Consider the following 16,629-nt stretch of genomic DNA (forward strand, 5'->3'; position numbering starts at 1 on the left):
AGTTCCACTGGGCGTGGTGGCGCACGCCTTTAATCCCAGCACTCAGGAGGCAGAGGCAGGTGGATTTCTGAGTTCGAGGCCAGCCTGGTCTACAGAGTGAGTTCCAGGACAGCCAGGGCTATACAGAGAAACCCTGACTCCAAAAAAAACAAAAAACAAAAAAAAAGAAAAGTTCCTGCCTGACGGCAATGATGCCTGTTCTCAACGGTTAACTTGACTGTATCTGGAATGTATTCTGGAACTACAATCCAGAATTTATAAAGATCTTGTAAAAATGTAAACAGAGGATTATTTCCAAGCCTAGTAGTACATGCCTTTAATCCCAGCATTCAGGAAACAAAGCCATGCAGATCTCTGAGTTCAAGGTCAGTTTACAGAACTAGTTCTAAGACAGCCAGGCCTAGGCAGTGAACCTGTAATAGAACCAAAGAAGCATGTTCCAGTTCTAGCAAGCAGCAGCAGTGGGCAGTTTTGATCAAGATGTAGAGATGTTAGCACTTCTAGCAGCAAGCCTGCCTGCATGGTTACATGCTTCCCACCGTGATGATAATAGACTGAAACTCCAAAATGGCAAGCCAGCACCAAATAAATGTTTGCCTTTATATGAGTTGCTTTGGTCATGATGTGTCTTCACAGCCATAAATCCTAAATGTCGACAATATATAGAGATCACACTCTTCAGAAATCTAGAGAGGGAACAGAAGTCAAGGATCAGAACTGCTACCCAACACAGATAAATGTAGAAATTAGGATCTAAATCTTTAACCATTGCAACCCCAGAATCTTAGATTCTAGCATAAACAACACAGTCAGTAACAGCCAGGCCATTATGTCTACACTGCAGCCCAGCTATCCAAACACAGAAGTCCCTGAACATTCCAACATGCCTGAAGCACAAGCAAAAACCTTAAAAGAATCTGTATGAAGGTGACAGAGGTCATTAAGAAGAGAATGAAGAAATCCCTTAAACCAATCCATGAATGCATATATAAACAGTGTAAGGAAAGAAAGAGATCCATTAAAGAAATCCACAAAAACAAAACAAAGAGTAGAAAGAAATTAGTAAGTATGTTTAATTTGTGAAAATGGGAAAAGAATCCATAAAGAAAAGAAATACTCAGGGAATTTTGGAAAGGAGGAATTTAAAATTTCCATACAAGTAATTAATGAAATAAGACTTGGTTCTTTCAGAAAATCCAAAAGAACAATAACTCCTATTCCAAACTAACAAAAGTAAAGAGAGAATATACAAATCCACCTACAGAGAAATTAAATGTGAGATGTAATAACAGACACAGAACGTCCAGAGACTCACAAGGTCACACTTTTTTTTTTAATGTATAGAGCTTTTTTATTACATGTTCTCTTCATTTCCATTTCAAACGCTAGCCCCTTTCCTAGTTTCCTCTCTGAAAATTCCCTATACCCTCTCCCCTCCCACTGCTCCCCAACCCATACACTCCTACTTCCTGGCCCTGGTATTCCCCTATACTGGGACATAGAATCTTTGCAAGGTGAAGGGTCTCTCCTCCCATTGATGGCTGACTAGGCCATCCTCTGCTACATATGCAGCTAAAGACAGGAGCTCTGGGGGTACTGGTTAGTTCATATTGTTGTTCCTCCTATAGGGTTACAGACCCCTTCAGCTCCTTGGGTACTTTCTCTAGCTCCTTCATTGGGGACCCTGTGTTCCATCCAATAGAAGACTGTGAGTATCTACTTCTGTATTTGCCAGGCACTGGCATAGCCTCACAAGATAGAGCTATATCAGTGCCCTGTCAGAAAAATCTTGGTATATGCAATAGTGTCTGGGTTTGGTGGTTGTGTATGGGATGAATCCCCGGGTGGGGCAGTCTCTGGATGGACCTTCCTTCCATCTCAGCTCTGAACTTTGTCTCTGTAACTCCTTCCATGGATATTACATGGTTCCCCCTTCTAAGAAGAAACAAATTATCCACACTTTGGTCTTCCTTCTTGAGTTTCATGAGTTTTGAAAATTGTACCTTGGGTATTCTAAATTTTGGGGCTAATATCCACTTATGACTGAGTGCATGTCATGTGTGTTCTTTTGTGATTGGGTTACCTCAGTCAAATTGATATTCTCCAGATCCATCCATTTGCCTAAGAATTTCATAAATTCATTGTTTTTAACTGCTGAGTAGTACTCCATTGTGTAAATGTACCACATTTTCTGTATCCATTCCTCTGTTGAGGGACATCTGGGTTGTTTCCAGCTTCTGTCTGTTATAAATAAGGCTGCTATAAACATAGTGAAGAATGTGTCCTTATTACAATTAATTATTACATATTATTCTGGGTATATGCCCAGAAGAGGTATTGCTGGATCTTCCAGTAGTACTATGTCCAATTTTCTGAGGAACTGCCAAACTGATTTCCAGAGTGGTTGTACCAGCTTGAAATCCCACCAGCAATGGAGAAGTGTTCCTCTTTCTCCACATCCTTGCCAGCATCTGCTGTCACCTGAATTTTTTATCTTATCCATTCTGACTGGTGTGAGGTGGAATCTCAGGGCTGTTTTGATTTGCATTTCCCTGATGATTAAGTATGTTGAACATTTTTTCAGGTGCTTCTCAGTCATTCTGTATTCCTCAGTTGAGAATTCTTTGTTTAGCTCTGTACCCCATTTTTTATTGGGGTTATTTTGTTTTCTGGAATCCAACTTCTTGAGTTCTTTATATATATTGAATATTAGTCCCCTATCGGATTTAGGATTGCTAAATATCTTTTCCCAATGTGTTGGTGGTCTTTTTGTCTTACTGACAGTGTCCTTTGCCTTAAGCTTTGCAATTTTATGAGGTCCCATTTGTCGATTCTTGATCTTACAGCACAGGCCATTGTTGTTCTGTTCAGGAATTTTTCCCCTGTGTCCATATCTTTGAGGCTCTTCCCCACTTTCTCCTCTGTAAGTTTCAGTGTCTCTGGTTTTATGTGGAGTTCCTTCACACACTTAGACTTGAGTTTTGTACAAGGAGATTAGAATGGATCAATTTGCATTCTTTTATGTGATAACTGCCAGTTGAGTCAGCACCATTAGTTGAAAATGCTGTCTTTTTTCCACTGGATGATTTTAGCTTCTTTGTCAAAGATCAAGTGACCACAGGCATGTGGGTTTATTTCTGGGTCTTCAATTCTATCCATTGATCTACCTGTCTGTCACTGTACCAGTACCATGCAGTTTTTAATCACAATTGCTCTATAGTACAGCTTTAGGTCAGGCATGGTGATTCCACCAGAGGTTCTTTTATTGTTGAGAATAGTTTTTGCTAGGTTTTTTGTTATTCGAGATAGATTGGTAAATTGCCCTTTCTAACTCTGTGAAGAATTGAGTTGGAATTTTGATGGTGATTGCATTGAATCTGTAGATTGCTTTTGGCAAGATAGCCATTTTTACTGTATTGATCCTGCCAATCCATCAGCATTGGAGATACTGCCATCTTCTGAGATCTTCTCTGATTTCTTTCTTCAGAGACTAGAAGTTTTTATCTTACAGATCTTTCACTTCCTTAGAGTCACACCAAGGTAGTTTATATTATTTGTGACTATTGTGAAGGGTGTTGTTTCCCAAATTTCTTTCTCATCCCATTTATCCTTTGTGTACAGAAAGGCCATTGATTTGTTTGAGTTAATTTTATATCCAGCTACTGCACTGAAGCTGTTAATCAGGTTTAGGAGTTCTCTGGTGGAATTTTTAGGGTCACTTATATATACTATCATTTCAACTGCAAATAGTAATATTTTACTTCTTCCTTTCCAATTTGTATCCCCTTGACCTCCTTTTGCTGTCGAATTGCTCTGGTTAGGACGTCAAGTACTATATTGAATAGGTGGGGAGAAAGTGGGCAACCTTGTCTAGTCCCTGACTTTAGTGGGATTGCTTCAAGTTTCTCACCATTTAGTTTGATGTTGGCTACTAGTTTGCTGTATATTGCTTTTATTAGTTTAGGTGTGGGCCTTGAATTCCTGATCTTTCCAAGACTTTTATCATGAATGGGTATTGGATTTTGTCAAATGCTTTCTCAGTGTCTAATGAGATGATCATGTGATTTTTGTCTTTGAGTTTGTTTATATAGTGAATTATCTTGATGGATTTCCTTATATTAAATCATCCCTGCATCCCTGGGATGAAACCTACCTGATCATGATGGATGATCTTTTTGATGTGTTCTTGGATTCAGTTTTCGAGATTTTTATTGAGTATTTTTACATCATTATTCATAAGGAAAATTGGTCTGAAATTCTTTTTCTTTGTTGGATCTTTGTGTGGTTTAAGTATCAGAGTAATTGTGGCTTCATAGAATGAATTGGATAGAGTACTTTCTGTTTCTATTTTGTGGAATAGTTTGAGGAGAATTGGAATTAGGTCTTCTTTGAAGGTCTGATAGAACTCTGCACCAAACCCATCTGGTCCTGGGCCATTTTTTGGTCAGGAGACTATTAATGACTGCTTCAATTTCTTTAGGAGATATGGGTCTGTTTAGATCGTTAGTCTGATCCTGATTTAAATTTAGTTCCTGGTATCTGTCTAGAAAATTGTCCATTTCATTTAGGTTTTCCTGTTTTGTTGAGTATAGGCATTTGTAGTAGGATCTGATGATGTTTTATATTTCCTCAAATTCTGTTGTGATTTCTCTCTCTCTCTTTTTTTTTTTTTTTTTTTTTTTTTTTTTTTTTTTTTTAGTTTTTTGAGACAGGGTTTCTCTGTGTATTCCCTGACTGTCCTGGAACTCACTTCTGTAGACCAGGCTGGCCTCAAACTCAGAAATCCGCCTGCATCTGCCTCCCAAATGATGTCTCCCTTTTTATTTCTTTTTTTAAACTTTATTAGATATTTTCTTTATTTACTGTTTAAATGCTATCCAAAAAGTTCCCTATACCCTCCCCCCACCCTGCTCCCCTACCAACCCACTCCCACTTCTTGGCCCTGGCGTTCCCCTGTACTGGGCATATAAAGTTTGTAAGACCTAGGGGCCTCTCTTCCCAATAATGGCCAACTAGGCCATCTTCTGCTACATATGCAGCTAGGATGCTGTTCCTGTGCCTTCAAGTTAGTCTGGCTAAGGGTTTATCTATCTTGTTGATTTTCTCAAAGAAGCAGATCCTGGTTTGGTTGATTCTTTGTATAGTTCTTTTTGTTTCCACTTGGTTGATTTCAGCCCTGAGTTTGATTATTTCCTGCTGTCTACTCCTTTTGGGTGAATTTGCTTCCTTTTGTTCTAAAGCTTTTAGGTGTGCTGTCAAGCTGCTTGTGTATTCTCTATCCAGTTTCTTTTAGCAGCACTAAGAGCTATGAGTTTTCCTCTTAGGACTGCTTTCATTGTGTCCCATAAATTTTTGGTATGTTGTGGTTTCATTTTCATTAAACTCTAAAAAGTCTTTAATTTCTTTCTTTATTTCTTCCTTGACCAAGCTATCATTGAGTAGAGTGTTGCTCAGCTTCCACATATATGTTGGCTTTCTATTATTTATTTTGCTATTGAAGATCAGCCTTAGTTCATGGTGATCTGAGAAGATGCATGGAATAATTTTAATATTTTTGTATCTGTTGAGGCCTGTTTTGTGATCAATTATATGGTCAATTTTGGAGAAGGTACCATGAGGTGCTGAGAAGAAGGTACATCCTTTTATTTTAGGATAAAATGTTCTATAGATATCTGTTAAATCCATTTGGTCCATAACTTCTGTTAGTTTCACTGTGTCCCTGTTTAGTTTATGTTTCCAGGATCTGTCCATTGATGAGAGTGGAGTATTGAAGTGTCCCACTATTATTGTGTGCAGTGCAATGTGTGCTTTAAGCTTTACTAAAGTTTCTTTTTTTTTCCCCTTTTATTTTTTTTTTAATTTTTTTTCTTTCCATTTTTTATTAGGTATTTAGCTCATTTACATTTCCAATGCTATACCAAAAGTCCCCCATACCCACCCACCCCCACTCCCCTACCTGCCCACTCCCCCTTTTTGGCCCTGGCGTTCCCCTGTTCTGGGGCATATAAAGTTTGCGTGTCCAATGGGCCTCTCTTTCCAGTGATGGCCGACTAGGCCATCTTTTGATACATATGCAGCTAGAGTCAAGAGCTCCGGGGTACTGGTTAGTTCATAATGTTGATCCACCTATAGGGTTGCAGATCCCTTTAGCTCCTTGGGTACTTTCTCTAGCTCCTCCATTGGGAGCCCTGTGATCCATCCATTAGCTGACTGTAAGCATCCACTTCTGTGTTTGCTAGGCCCCGGCATAGTCTCACAAGAGACAGCTACATCTGGGTCCTTTCGATAAAATCTTGCTAGTGTATGCAATGGTGTCAGCGTTTGGATGCTGATTATGGGGTGGATCCCTGGATATGGCAGTCTCTACATGGTCCATCCTTTCATCTCAGCTCCAAATTTTGTCTCTGTAACTCCTTCCAAGAGTGTTTTGTTCCCACTTCTAAGGAGGGGCATAGTGTCCACACTTCAGTCTTCATTTTTCTTGAGTTTCATGTGTTTAGGAAATTGTATCTTATATCTTGGGTATCCTAGGTTTTGGGCTAATATCCACTTATCAGTGAGTACATATTGTGTGAGTTCCTTTGTGAATGTGTTACCTCACTCAGGATGATGCCCTCCAGGTCCATCCCTTTGGCTAGGAATTTCATAAATTCATTCTTTTTAATAGCTGAGTAGTACTCCATTGTGTAGATGTACCACATTTTCTGTATCCATTCCTCTGTTGAGGAGCATCTGGGTTCTTTCCAGCTTCTGGCTATTATAAATAAGGCTGCTATGAACATAGTGGAGCATGTGTCCTTCTTACCAGTTGGGGCATCTTCTGGATATATGCCCAGGAGAGGTATTGCTGGATCCTCTGGTAGTACTATGTCCAATTTTCTGAGGAACCGCCAGACGGATTTCCAGAGTGGTTGTACAAGCCTGCAATCCCACCAACAATGGAGGAGTGTTCCTCTTTCTCCAAATCCAAGCCAGCATCTGCTGTCACCTGAATTTTTTATCTTATCCATTCTGACTGGTGTGAGGTGGAATCTCAGGGTTGTTTTGATTTGCATTTCCCTGATGATTAAGGATGTTGAACATTTTTTCAGGTGCTTCTCTGCCATTCGGTATTCCTCAGGTGAGAATTCTTTGTTCAGTTCTGAGCCCCATTTTTTAATGGGGTTATTTGATTTTCTGAAGTCCACCTTCTTGAGTTCTTTATATATGTTGAATATTAGTCCCCTATCTGATTTAGGATAGGTAAAGATCCTTTCCCAATCTGTTGGTGGTCTCTTTGTCTTATTGACGGTGTCTTTTGCCTTGAAGAAACTTTGGAGTTTCATTAGGTCCCATTTGTCAATTCTCGATCTTACAGCACAAGCCATTGCTGTTCTGTTCAGGAATTTTTCCCCTGTGCCCATATCTTCAAGGCTTTTCCCCACTTTCTCCTCTATAAGTTTCAGTGTCTCTGGTTTTATGTGAAGTTCTTTGATCCATTTAGATTTGACCTTAGTACAAGGAGATAAGTATGGATTGATTCGCATTCTTCTACATGATAACAACCAGTTGTGCCAGCACCAATTGTTGAAAATGCTGTCTTTCTTCCACTGGATGGTTTTAGCTCCCTTGTCAAAGATCAAGTGACCATAGGTGTGTGGGTTCATTTCTGGGTCTTCAATTCTATTCCATTGGTCTACTTGTCTGTCTCTATACCAGTACCATGCAGTGTTTACCACAATTGCTCTGTAGTAAAGCTTTAGGTCAGGCATGGTGATTCCACCAGAGGTTCTTTTATCCTTGAGAAGAGTTTTTGCTATCCTAGGTTTTTTGTTATTCCAGATGAATTTGCAAATTGCTCCTTCTAATTCGTTGAAGAATTGAGTTGGAATTTTGATGGGGATTGCATTGAATCTTGCCAAAATCTTGCTTTTGGCAAGATAGCCATTTTTACAATGTTGATCCTGCCAATCCATGAGCATGGGAGATCTTGCCATCTTCTGAGATCTTCTTTAATTTCTTTCTTCAGAGACTTGAAGTTTTTATCATACAGATCTTTCACTTCCTTAGTTAGAGTCACGCCGAGATATTTTATATTATTTGTGACTATTGAGAAGGGTGTTGTTTCCCTAATTTCTTTCTCAGCCTGTTTATTCTTTGTGTAGAGAAAGGCCATTGACTTGTTTGAGTTAATTTTATATCCAGCTACTTCACCGAAGCTGTTTATCAGGTTTAGGAGCTCTCTGGTGGAATTTTTAGGGTCACTTATATATACTATCATTTCAACTGCAAAAAGTGATATTTTGACTTCCTCCTTTCCAATTTGTATCCCCTTGATCTCCTTTTGTTGTCGAATTGCTCTGGCTAATACTTCAAGTACTATGTTGAAAAGGTAGGGAGAAAGTGGGCAGCCTTGTCTAGTCCCTGATTTTAGTGGGATTGCTTCCAGCTTCTCTCCATTTACTTTGATGTTGGCTACTGGTTTGCTGTAGATTGCTTTTATCATGTTTAGGTATGGGCCTTGAATTCCTGATCTTTCCAGAACTTTTATGATGAATGGGTGTTGGATCTTGTCAAATGCTTTTTCTGCATCTAACGAGATGATCATGTGGTTTTTGTCTTTGAGTTTGTTTATATAATGGATTACATTGATGGATTTTCGTATATTAAACCATCCCTGCATCCCTGGAATAAAACCTACTTGGTCAGGATGGATGATTGCTTTAATGTGTTCTTGGATTCGGTTAGCGAGAATTTTATTGAGGATTTTTGCATCGATATTCATAAGAGAAATTGGTCTGAAGTTCTCTATCTTTGTTGGATCTTTCTGTGGTTTAGGTATCAGAGTAATAGTGGCTTCATAAAATGAGTTGGGTAGAGTACCTTCTACTTCTATCTTGTGAAAAAGTTTGTGCAGAACTGGAATTAGATCTTCTTTGAAGGTCTGATAGAACTCTGCACTAAACCCGTCTGGTCCTGGGCTTTTTTTGGCTGGGAGACTATTTATAACTGCTTCTATTTCTTTAGGGGATATGGGACTGTTTAGAAGGTCAACTTGATCCTGATTCAGCTTTGGTGCCTGGTATCTGTCCAGTAATTTGTTCATTTCATCCAGGTTTTCCAGTTTTGTTGAGTATAGCCTTTTGTAGAAGGATCTGATGGTGTTTTGGATTTCTTCAGGATCTGTTGTTATGTCTCCCTTTTCAGTTCTGATTTTGTTAATTAGGATTTTGTCTCTGTGCCCTCTAGTGAGTCTAGCTAAGGGTTTATCTATCTTGTTGATTTTCTCAAAGAACCAACTCCTCGTTTGGTTAATTCTTTGAATAGTTCTTCTTGTTTCCACTTGGTTGATTTCACCCCTGAGTTTGATTATTTCCTGCCCTCTACTCCTCTTGGGTGAATTTGCTTCCTTTTTTTCTAGAGCTTTTAGATGTGTTGTCAAGCTGCTAGTATGTGCTCTCTCCCGTTTCTTCTTGGAGGCACTCAGAGCTATGAGTTTCCCTCTTAGAAATGCTTTCATTGTGTCCCAAAGGTTTGGGTACGTTGTGGCTTCATTTTCATTAAACTCTAAAAAGTCTTTAATTTTTTTCTTTATCCCTTCCTTGGCCAAGGTATCATTGAGAAGAGTGTTGTTCAGTTTCCACGTGAGTGTTGGCTTTCTGTTATTTTTTTTGTTATTGAAGATCAGCCTTAGTGCAAGGTGATCTGATAGGATACATGGGACAATTTCAATATTTTTGAATCTGTTGAGGCCTGTTTTGTGACGTATTATGTGGTCAATTTTGGAGAAGGTGCCATGAGGTGCTGAGAAGAAGGTATATCCTTTTGTTTTAGGATAAAATGTTCTGTAGATATCTGTCAGATCCATTTGTTTCATCACTTCTGTTAGTTTCAGTGTGTCCCTGTTTAGTTTCTGTTTCCATGATCTGTCCATTGATGAAAGTGGTGTGTTGAAGTCTCCCACTATTATTGTGTGAGGTGCAATGTGTGCTTTGAGCTTTACTAAAGTTTCTTTAATGAATGTGGCTGCCCTTGTATTTGGAGCATAGATATTCAGAATTGAGAGTTCCTCTTGGAGGATTTTACCTTTGATGAGAACGAAGTGCCCCTCCTTGTCTTTTTTGATGACTTTGGGTTGGAAGTCAATCTTATCAGATATTAGGATGGCTACTCCAGCTTGTTTCTTCATACCATTTGCTTGGAAAATTGTTTTCCAGCCTTTTATTCTGAGGTAGTGTCTATCTTTTTCTCTGAGATGTGTCTCCTGTAAACAGCAAAATGTTGGGTCTTGTTTGTGTAGCCAGTTTGTTAGTCTATGTCTTTTTATTGGGGAGTTGAGACCATTGATGTTAAGAGATATTAAGGAAAAGTAATTGTTGCTTCCTGTTATTTTTGTTGTTAAAGTTGGCATTCTGTTCTTGTGGCTGTCTTCTTTTAGGTTTGTTGAGGGATTACCTTCTTGTTTTTTCTAGGGCATTGTTCCCGTTCTTGTATTGGTTTTTTTCTGTTATTAACCTTTGAAGGGCTGGATTCGTGGAGAGATAATGTGTGAATTTGGTTTTGTCGTGGAATACTTTGGTTTCTCCATCTATGGTAATTGAGAGTTTGGCTGGGTATAGTAGCCTGGGCTGGAATTTGTGTTCTCTTAGTGTCTGTATAACATCTGTTCAGGCTCTTCTGGCTTTCATAGTCTCTGGTGAAAAATCTGGTGTAATTCTGATAGGCTTGCCTTTGTATGTTACTTGACCTTTTTCCCTTACTGCTTTTAGTATTCTATCTTTATTTAGTGCATTTGTTGTTCTGATTATTATGTGTCGGGAGGAATTTCTTTTCTGGTCCAGTCTATTTGGAGTTCTGTAGGCTTCTTGTATGTTCATAGGTATCTCTTTCTTTATATTTGGGAAGTTTTCTTCAATAATTTTGTTGAAGATTTTTGCTGGTCCTTTGAGTTGAAAATCTTCATTCTCATCCACTCCTATTATCCATAGGTTTGGTCTTCTCATTGTGTCCTGGATTTCCTGGATATTTTGAGTTAGGATCTTTTTGCATTTTCCATTTTCTTTGATTGTTGTCCAGATGTTCTCTATGGAATCTTCTGCACCTGAGATTCTCTCTTCCATCTCTTGTATTCTGTTGCTGATGCTCAAATCTATGGTTCCAGATTTCTTTCCTAGGGTTTCTATCTCCAGTGTTGCCTCACTTTGAGTTTTCTTTATTGTGTCTACTTCCCTTTTTAGGTCTAGTATGGTTTTGTTCATTTCCATCACCTGTTTGTATGTTTTTTCCTCTTTTTCTGTAAGGACTTCTACCTGTTTGATTGTGTTTTCCTGTTTTTCTTTAAGGACTTGTAACTCTTTAGCAGTGTTCTCCTGTATTTCTTTAAGTGATTTATTAAAGTCCTTCTTGATGTCCTCTACCATCATCATGAGATATGCTTTTAAATCTAGGTCTAGGTTTTCGGGTGTGTTGGGGTGCCCTGGACTGGGCGAAGTGGGAGTGCTGGGTTCTGTTGATGGTGAGTGGTCTTGGTTCCTGTTAGTAGGATTCCTACGTTTACCTTTCGCCATCTGGTAATCTCTGGAGTTAGTAGTTATAGTTGACTCTGTTTAGAGATTGTACTTCTGGTGATTCTGTTACCGTCTCTCAGCAGACCTGGGAGACAGATTCTCTCCTCAGTTTCAGTGCTCAGAGCACTCTCTGCTGGCAAGCTCTCTTACAGGGAAGGTGCGCAGATATCTTGTTTTTGGACTTCCTCCTGGTCGAAGAGGAAGGCCCAAAACAGGGCCTTTCTCAGAAGCTGTGTTGCTTTGGCAGTTCCCAGAAGCTGTCAGCTTCTGTGGTGCAGACTCTCACCTGTGCAGACTAAATTCCTAAGTTCCAGGGAGTCCTGGAACCAAGATGGCGACCACTGCTCCTGAGGCTGAGGCCGCCTCCCGAGCCAGGCGGACACCTGTCCTCTGGTCCGGATGGTGGCCGGCTATCTGCAGCCTGCAAAGGGTACTGCCTTAGCGGCTCTGTGCTTCCGCCTGTCCCAGAAGCTGTCCGGTTCTCTGGCGCACCCTCTAACCTGTTCAGACTAATTTCCTAGGTCCCGCGGAGTCCTGGAACCCAGATGGCGACCGCTGCTGCTGAGGCTGAGGCCGCCTCCCAAGCCAGGCGGACACCTGTCCTCTGGTCCGGACGGTGGCCAGCTGTCTGCGGCCCGCCAAGGGTGCTGCCTCAGCGGCTCTGTCTAAAGTTTCTTTAATGAATGTGGATGCCCTTGCATTTGGAGCATAGATGTTCAGAATTGTGAGTTCATCTTGGTAGATTTTACCTTTGATGAGTCGAAGTGCTCCTCCTTGTCTTTTTGATAACATTTTGTTGAAATTCGATTTTATTCGATATTAAAATTGCTACTCCAGCTTGTTTCTTGGGATCATTTGCTTGGAAAATTGTTTTCCAGCCTTTTACTCTGAGGTAGTGTCTGTCTTTGTCCCTGAGGTGGGTTTCCTGTATGCAACAAAATGTTGGGTCCTGTTTAGTAGCCAGTCTATTAGTCTATGTCTTTTTATTGGGGAATTGAGCCATTGATATTAAGAGATATTAAGGAAAAGTAATTGTTGCTTCCTGTTATTTTTTTTTGTTGTTGTTAGAGTTGATTCTGTTCTTGTGGCTATCTTCTTTTAGGTTTGTTGAAGAATTACTTTCTTGATTTTTCTAGGGCATACTTTCCCTCCTTGTGTTGGAGTTTTCCCTTTATTATCCTTTGAAGGACTGGATTCGTGGAAAGATATTGTGTGAATTTGGTTTTGTCATGGAATACTTTGGTTTATCCATCTATGGTAATTGAGAGTTTGGCTGGGTACAGTAGCCTGGGCTGGCATTTGTGTTCTCTTAGGGTCTGTATAACATCTGTCGAGGATCTTCTGGCTTTCATAGTCTCTGGTGAGAAGTATGATGTAATTCTAATAGGTCTGCCTTTATATGTTACTTGACCTTTATCCCTTACTGCTTTTAATATTCTACTTTTATTTAGTGCATTTGTTGTTCTGATTATTATGTGACAGGAGGAATTTCTTTTCTGGTCCAGTCTATAAAAAACTGTGCTTCACCACGTTAGAAAATCTTAGATAACTTGAGAGATTTTTGCTTAGGTAACATTTCTCAAAGCCAAATCACTATCACATAGTCAATTTAAAAACATATCTCTGAGTAATATAGACATAGTCTATAAATGTCACCTCACGTGTCCCCCTTCCAATCAGTCTCCCCCAAACCTCTTTCCTCCTTGTTGCTGTGTACAAGCCTCCTACTCAGGGGGGCAGTGGGGGATTCCTTCTTGGACCAGAGGCCACAGAGGCCAGGCCATGAGAATGCACGCAGGCCAACTTCTAACAGACATAAGACATATTATACTCTCTCAGTGCCCCTCTATTCCACAACTATCCCTACTCTTCACTGTGTCCCAGTTCCCAACATGGACCTAGACCCCTTGTCACCTGACCCTGTCCACTCTCACTTTGGATCTGCAATGCTGCAGTGTCCTTAGGCACAATAGGGCTGTTGCACACCTTCCTACCCTTTCTCCTGCCTTCCTTTCAGAGTTGTCTATCATCCCTCAGCTCCCCTAGGTCTTCATGGCTTTTGTGACTCCCTGTGTTTCCCTGGCCCTTTCTTGTGGATGATATTACTCTCCTAGAGATTGGTTTTTCATCCTTGCCTTCTGGACTCCACAAAAGCCCTGATGCCAGATGCCAAATCTCTCCTTGTCATTAGCCAGGCTAAGTCCCTAACCCCCACTGAATGAGGTGACAACCCACTGAAAAGCTTGTGTCTTCCTCCAGTCTGACCTGATCTCTGGAGCCTAATAAGCCCTTTCCTCTCCAAGTTGGTTTATGATCATAGTGGTTTACTACAGCAATAGAGACCCTAACTAAGAAAAATGGGTACACATCCAAACAGTTTTTTTCTCATTAGAGAAACTCAAATGCCCAAGTAATACTTAAAGAAATGTTCAACATCCTTAGCCATTAAGAAAAGCAAATCCAAACTACTTTGAGAATCCATCTCACACCAGAAAAATACTTAAGATCAATAAGACAAGTGTCCAGGAATTGGAACAACGGGAACACTTTTCCATTTCTGCTTGGATTGCAAACTTGTACAGCAAAGTTGTAAAAAGTCAGGATGAAAGTCAGGATGGCTGTTCCTCAGAAAGTTGGGAATTTATCTAGCTCAAATCCAAATATATTGCTCTTTGGAATGCACCTAAAGGATGCTGTACACTACCACAAGGACACTTAAACAAACATGTTCATTGATAACTTGGTTTATAATGTCAGAAATTGGAAACAACCATACACTTTCCAAAACTGAGGTGTGCTTTCCTACCTCAATATCTAGATCACTGGTGGGTCTTCCTTCATCAAAGCTCCAGACTAGAAAGGGATTTAAACAGAACAAAACAAGTAATTAAGGTTTTGTAGGTATATCCTCCATTTCTGAATCATAGTTCATTCCAGTTCATAATCAAGAATAACCATTACAAGGAGTTACTGATGTATATGAATTTGAGTATTTATTATGATTCTTATTATTGTTATTTATTATTGATATTAAATTCTTCTCTCATACATACCTCCGAACCAGAGTTTCCATTGCCTTATGTTTTTTTTCAAGCTAATTTGCTGAAAGTGTTTATTAGCTAAGGAATTTCCTGGTTCTTTATTTCCCCTATGTGTACTACTTTTACTTATATGTACTAAGTTACCTGTACAGTTTTACACCTAACTTATGAGTATTATCTACAAATAAATATTCTTTCTGAATACACCCAGGATCATAGGATAATAGGTGAGAAGGACACAACATCTGTCTGAACTTCAGGAGTTACTGGAACCAGCAGGATCCAGGCATGCAGGAACTTCTCCAGGCCAGTAGCACAGGTTCTTTCTGGTATGGGCCAATGCCCTGAGCAGAATTTGGGTGCAAACTCCACAGCCAGTCCCATAACACCCAGAAGAAGCTCCACTCCCAGGTGCTCTAACACATCCAGAATCACAGGATTCCGGGAGCTTGGTCACATCAGGATCTCAGTGTCCCAGAGGAAGCTTTACTTCCAGGAGCTCTAACACACTCAGGACTCAGGATCTCAGGATCCCAGGATCCCAGGATCCCAGAATCACAGAATCACAGGATCACAGGATCACAGAGACAGCTTGACTCTGAGGAGTTCTGACACAACCAGGATCACAGGAAGAATGAGCTCCAGTCAGATATAGCCAGGGCAGGTAGCACTAGAGATAACCAGATGGCGGGAGGCAAGCATAAGAACATAAGCAACAGAAATCAAGGTTACTTGGCATCATCAGAACCCAATACTCCCACCATAGCAAGTCCTGGATACGCCAGAAAAGCAAGATTCAGATCTAAAATCACTTCTCATGATGATGATAAAGAACTTTAAGAAAGACATAAATAACTTTCTCAAAGAAATACAGGAGAATACAGTAAACAGCTAGGAGCCCTTAAAGAGAGAACACAAAAATCCCTTAAAGAATCACAGGAAAACACAATCAAACAGGCAAAGGAAACAAACAAAACCATCCAGGATCTAAAAATGGATGTAGAAACAATAAAGAAATCACAAAGGAAGACAACCCTGGAGTTAGAAAACCTAAGAAAAAGATTAGACGTCATAGAGGCAAGCATCACCAACAGAATACAAGAGATAGAAGAGAGAATCTCAGGTGCAGAAGATACCATAGAAAACATTAACACAACAGTCAAAGAAAACGCAAAAAGCAAAAAAAAAAAAAAAAAACCTCCTAACCCAAAACATCTAGGAAATCCAGGATACAATAAGAAGACCAAACCTAAGGATAATAGGTATAGAAGAGAGTGAAGGTTCCCAACTTAAAGGGCCAACAAATATCTTCAACAAAACTATAGAAGAAAACTTCCCTAACCTAAAGAAAGAGATAGATGCCCATGAACATACAAGAAGCCTACAGAACTTCAAATAGACTGGACCAGAAAAGAAATTCCTCCTGTCACATAATAATCAGAACAACAAATGCACTAAATAAAGATAGAATAGTAAAAGCAGTAAGGGATAAAGGTCAAGTAACATATAAAGGCAGGCCTATCAGAATTTACCAGACTTCTCACCAGAGACTATGAAAGCCAGAAGATCCTGGAAAGATGTAATACAGACCCTAAGAGAACACAAATACCAGTTCAGACTACTATACCCAGCGAAACTCTCAATTACCATAGACAGAGAAAACAAGATATTCAGTGACAAAACCAAATTTACACAAAGTCATTCCACAAATGCAGCTCTACAAAGGATAATAGATGGAAAACACCAACACAAGGAGTAAAACCACACCCTAGAAAAAGCAAGAAATTAATCTTTCAATAAACCCACACAAACATAATTCTGCCTCTAACAACAAAAATAACAGGAAGTAACAATCACTTTTCCTTAATATCTCTTAATATGAAAATTAATGTTACCAACATACCCTAATCAATTGAAATTCAAAAAAATGAGGAATCAGAAATTTGTTGGCTGTCAACCAGTGGTCTCTCTAATTTGGTAATTAGAGAAATAGGTCCGGGTGAGATGGCTCAGTGGGTAAGAGCACCCGACTGCTCTTCCGA

The 16,629-nt window shown here is 39.7% G+C and overlaps 1 long non-coding RNA gene across 2 annotated transcripts in view; it reads right to left on the minus strand.

Annotated features, from left to right (window-relative positions):
• Positions 1–385: 385 nt before the first annotated feature.
• The window catches only part of Gm36010, a 32,080-nt gene continuing 15,836 nt past the window's right edge, over positions 386–16,629 (minus strand). For both annotated transcript variants that reach the window (XR_867460.2, XR_375841.3), the window contains 2 exons: positions 14,353–14,399; positions 386–686 (listed from right to left, as the gene is read on the minus strand). This is a non-coding gene — a long non-coding RNA (predicted gene, 36010). The remainder of the gene's footprint in view (positions 687–14,352; positions 14,400–16,629) is intronic.

Source organism: Mus musculus, chromosome 3, assembly GCF_000001635.26.
Source record: "Mus musculus strain C57BL/6J chromosome 3, GRCm38.p6 C57BL/6J".
NCBI classification, from domain to species: Eukaryota; Metazoa; Chordata; class Mammalia; order Rodentia; family Muridae; genus Mus; species Mus musculus.